Raw genomic sequence first — 5413 nt, 5'->3', positions numbered from 1 at the left:
CATGCAGCATTGGGGTACTCCAGGAATCTGTTTGGAAAACACTGCTTCAGGGCTGCGTTCCCCAAAAGCAACCTAAACCTCATAGCTCCATTGGTGACAATGATTCTACGATCAACTTAGGCTTACGATGCTTTTGGGAAACGCAGCCAGGATTACCAAACTGTTTTTTATTCAGTAGGTTCAGGTTTTGTTTGTTTTTTAAAACTATCAACAGGGCACTTCTGGCTGTTAGGTTCAGCAAAGATGCAATCCCTGTAATGGTTGTTCATTGAACCGTACTTTCCAAATGAGACAAATTGAGTTTTTTTTTTGTAAAAAAGTAAAACTTCTGAATGTTTTTTTGTGAGTTAAGTTATAGTAGGTCAAATTATAATTAGCTGTTTATGAAACAATAGAAGTCTATGAAATGTCCCCATTTAGCTAAATACTTGTGTGAGAGAAATTTATTTGGAAAAGCATAGAAATGCAATGTTATTCAGCCGTTAGATTAATATGGTTGGTGGTTTGTGTTTATTTTGATGAACTGATCCCAACCAAGATCGAAAACCACTGCTATAAGAGATAATACTACTTTAAAAGTTTGCTTTGCAAGTTGACATAGTAAATCAGTTTATAAGCCAACATAAAGAAAAAGCCTGCAGCTGATGCCAAACTAATTCTGCTAAATCAAATGAAGAAAAGGTAATCACTCATTTCTGGACACATCCCTGGCAATGATGTTTTTCCATAAGTCTAGACACCTTTACTGGTATGTCTTACTTGTACACATTCAAACTCTACAATCATGATTGGCATTAGGGAGTTTTTATTCAGATGGTATATATTAATTTCACACGATGTGCCCAATTTCCCTCGAAAATGCACGCAAAATCCTCACAGTTGAGCCCTGAAAATGACTCTTTTTTTCAGCTGGCAGGACTCTCAAGTAGTTCAGTAGTGTATGCAGCACATTGAGGAAAGAAAAGCAAAGCAAATAAAAACAACCCCCATTGTCTTTATTTAATTAGACATTTTACAGTAGTCACTCTTACAGTAGCTGCCTTGTTTTTCTTTTTCCCCATTGTTTCAAATATTCTATCACATGGATCAATGCAAAGGAAGAAATATATATATTTATATATGAATGCCCAAAAACAGGAAATTTTGGCAAGATATTACAATAACATGATTTCAGCCCTGTGCATTCAACAGGGTGAATGTTTGGTTCATACATGGCAATTCAGTTTCGTGGGCTATGAATCTGCAAAAAAACCATGGTCGGATGAAAGAGGAACCGTATGTAAAACCTATTCAAGTTCTTCCTGCCGATTCCAGAAATGATCAACAACTCAGTGTTTGATATGTAACTATGAACAGCACACAGATATTTCCCAATGTGCAAGAACGTCGTTTAAACAAGAAATCTAAAAACAACAACAACAACATCAACAACAACAAAAAAAAAACATTGCAACTACATTGTCGAGGTCACTTTTAAGGGATGCTGTTTGTCTACTGCCATCAAACACTTTAAACTGCCATGTATTGGACCCAATACTGAATAAAAGTGTGCAAGGAATACAGTCAGTGAACGGTGTCGACATGCATCGTATTCTGGAAGGAAGCAGCTGCAGAGCTCAGCGAAAGACTGAAGAAAAGTTGTTTCCGAGGCTCCCTGGTAGAGGCCCGTTCAATAGTTCAACAGAGAACATGGAAGTGGTTTCAAATCAGAACAATTAAAACTGTTAAAGCCTTCCTGCTCAGAGAAGCATTAAAACACCAGAAGTGACTCAGACTGGGAAGAATGCGCGGTTAGTCTTTTGCGAGTGGCAACACTGAATGCAGCTGGAAACACCAACTGTTTTATTCTCTAATACATTTTCAAACTAATTGGCCACAACGCATTTTTCTTCACCGTTTCTCCACACTCATTACTGGTACGGGATATCTATGTGGAATGGATGTCTCCATTCACAAATGGTTGATCCGGAAAACAAAACAGAACAGAACAGAACAAAAAACAGCCAAGTGTCTGTGATTTAGAAATGCTGTTTCCTCTGATGCTGTGCTGCGAGTCTCTTGCGGTAGTGTTGTTGTGGGCAGGAGTCTAGCTGTTCTTGAGCAGGAGTCTGTCTTCGGCCGAGGGGAAGCAGTGCAGCTGGCAGACGTCTGGAGCGAGCAGGCCGCAGGAGCGCAGGTCCACACTCTGCAGAGAGGCGCAGCGGCGCAGCAGCGGCAGACACTGCTCCGTCACCTTCACGCAGCCTGAAACACAGCAGCGCAGTCACCACCGGGGAACACGGAGGTCTGCTGCACCTTCATGATAAACCCACACTCTAAAACACCACCGGGATTTTAACAGTAAAAGACTGTAAAAATGCTACCATAAAAACCTTTTAATTGATTAACGGTAAGTTCCCCTACTATATACGGTGAAAAAATACTGTATAAAGAATGCATCATTTACAGTGAAAAACCATAAATTGACATTCTCAGAATTACCTGCTTTACATTTGATGTTTTTTTTTCCGTTGAAATAACTGTTTCTTCTTGGTTTTTTCTTATCAGTTGTGTACATTAGGGTTGTATGTTACATCTCATGTTGTTAAATGAATGTTTATTGCATTATTTCAGTTTCATGTGTGTCACCATGATGGTGTTTAGTGTTTGTGTGATCGACACTGTGCACCTTCTATATATGTGACCCTGGGGCACAAAACCAGTTATAAGGGTCATTTTTGAGATTTATACAGCCTCTGAAAGCTGAATAAATAATCTTTCCATTGATGTATGGTTTGTTAGGATAGGACAATATTTGGCTGAGATACAACTATTTGAAAATCTGGAATCTGAGGGTTCAAAAAAATCTAAATATTGAGAAAATCATCTTTAAAGTTGTTCAAATGAAGTTCTTAGCAATGCATATCACTAATCAAAAATTAAGTTTTGATATATTTACAGTAGGACATTTCCAAAATATCTTCATGGAACATGATCTTTACTTAATATCCTAATGATTTTTGGCATAAAAGAAAAATGTATAATTTTGACCCATACAATGTATTGTTGGCTATTGCTACAAATATACCCCAGCGACTTAAGACTGCTTTTGTGCTGCAGGCTCACAAACTATATGTTATTATTTAAAAGCTGCTTGTGACGGGCTTTGGTTCATCATGTGATTTTCTCATCACCTCCTGCTTTTGGTGGTCATCAGCATATTACAAAAGGTACAAAACAGATTTCAGTACTTCCATAGGTTGGCATATTAACATTATATCATTTAAGAAAATTACGTTTTTTAAATGTAAATTTAAGTTAAATACATAAAGCCTAAAACGCACCCATTTTGGGTATTGCAGTCTGTACTAGTGAGCCGATGCAAAAATCTAAAAGTTTTGGATGTTACCATGTGATTACCATGCTATTACTCTACTTAGCACCTTTTTTCTTAAATTATAAAATTATCATTATACCATTGCTAGTATGCTAGTAATGGATTTAATTACATTCCTTTGAACTTTTAACTCAAGACGGCTGTAAATTTATGAAAATGTCATTTTTTCCCCTAACAAAACAAAACAAAACAAAACAACATCAAAAAAATCTAAAAGTTTTGGATGTTACCATGTGATTACCATGCTATTACTCTACTTAGCACCTTTTTTCTTAAATTATAAAATTATCATTATACCATTGCTAGTATGCTAGTAATGGATTTAATTACATTCCTTTGAACTTTTAACTCAAGACGGCTGTAAATTTATGAAAATTTCATTTTTTCCCCTAACAAAACAAAACAACATCAGCATTACTCTGGAATTCTAAAACTATATATCTTCATTTTACTTGCATACACTTTCACTCATGATGGAAGAATGTGTTTTTCTTGTTGCAATGGTTGATCAATAGGTGGCAGCAGAGTGTGATGTGGTCTATTTGGCCTTACTACTGCTGGTGCACGGAGTTTATTGGTTATGCTACTGACATTTTTCCGTTTACAGTGTGCTTGTGTGTGCATATTCATGTAAATTATCAAAATTTAGTTCTACAACTGATGAGAAATGTGTAAAATATATTTAACCTCCGTGTCAGAAGTATATTTGAGATGCATCAGAGAGATAAAACAAATGTCTGCATAACATGATGTGTAAAGATACAATGTATCCAGTTGTATGAAAAATATTAAGATATAAATACATTAAATAAACATTAGAGGTCAGTATTTGTCTTTAAAAAGTTTCCGTATTGCGTGCCATAATAACTGAAGAGGAGGAAGAGTGTGTACCTGCCAGGCTGACGTGCGTGAGGCTCTCTCGCAGCGGGGATATGGCAGAGGTCAGCGTGTGGATGCTCTGGTCTGTGATGTGGCAGCACTGACCGAGGTCCAGCTTGCTCAGGTGAGGAAGATAGCGCACTAGCAGGCGCGACACGGCGTCAGTCACCTCCAGGCCCGCCAGACGCAGCTCCGTCACGTTCTGGAAACGCCCGCCGCGGTTCTCTCCGTGAGCTGCGGACAACAGCAACACAGCTTTAGTCCCACACGCTCACATTCAGTGCAGGAAACCTGTCTTAACACGCAGCTTCTGAGCTCTGAAGATACGTCACTACAAACCAAGCAGCCGACATTACCGATTCCATTACAAAACACTCTGGTTACACTTTACTGTACGGTGTCTTTGTTACAGTGTTACTATATAATTAAGTACACGAGCAAGTAACCCTGAAGAGTTTTATTCAGCGATAACAACTGACTGGATGTACAGGTATCACTTTATTTTAAGGTGTCCTTGTTAAACACGTTACATGTACTTACCATTATAATAACAATGAATTATGCATAATTACATGCAAGTAACCCTAACCATATAGGAAGTACATGTAGTTAATTAATATTACCTCAAATAACGTGTAACCGGTGTACATTATCCTGTGTATTACACAGCTACTTCCCACATTTACTTAAATGAACAGACACACACACTACTGATATAACACCAAACAGCAGAACACAAATGATCAAGCTGGAGGGGACACACTTATCAGCGACATCAATACATATCAGAGATTCGAAAGGGACCCTGAAAACATAAGAAATGAAAGGAAGAAAGTTGTGGAATACTTCTAACAATGACCAGACGAAAGCTACTGATCAAACGTGAAAACACAGTGTCAGCTGAACTTCAACACTTCATTTTTAATACTAACACCCCAAATGTTTAATATCTTCAAAACTGTGTACTGCACTGTAAGCTGGAACTGAAGACTACCAATGAATTCCTTCAGCCAACTCATGATAAACTGCTGTTCATTCATGTTCTGTTCTGACAGCACTCTCAGTAGAGATGGACAGAGAGAGAGAGAGAGAGAGAGAGAGAGTGTGTGTGTGAGAGAGTGTGAGAGAGAGTGTGAGTGTGAGTGTGTGTGTGTGTGT

The 5413-nt window shown here is 38.0% G+C and overlaps 1 pseudogene; it reads right to left on the bottom strand.

Annotated features, from left to right (window-relative positions):
* Positions 1–1910: 1910 nt before the first annotated feature.
* LOC107727141 (F-box/LRR-repeat protein 19-like) overlaps positions 1911–5413 on the bottom strand; it is a 19849-nt pseudogene continuing 16346 nt past the window's right edge.

This window comes from Sinocyclocheilus rhinocerous, unplaced genomic scaffold, assembly GCF_001515625.1.
Source record: "Sinocyclocheilus rhinocerous isolate Xijiao unplaced genomic scaffold, SAMN03320098_v1.1 scaffold4140, whole genome shotgun sequence".
Taxonomy (NCBI): domain Eukaryota; kingdom Metazoa; phylum Chordata; class Actinopteri; order Cypriniformes; family Cyprinidae; genus Sinocyclocheilus; species Sinocyclocheilus rhinocerous.
This window is presented reverse-complemented; position numbering and strand designations above follow the sequence as displayed.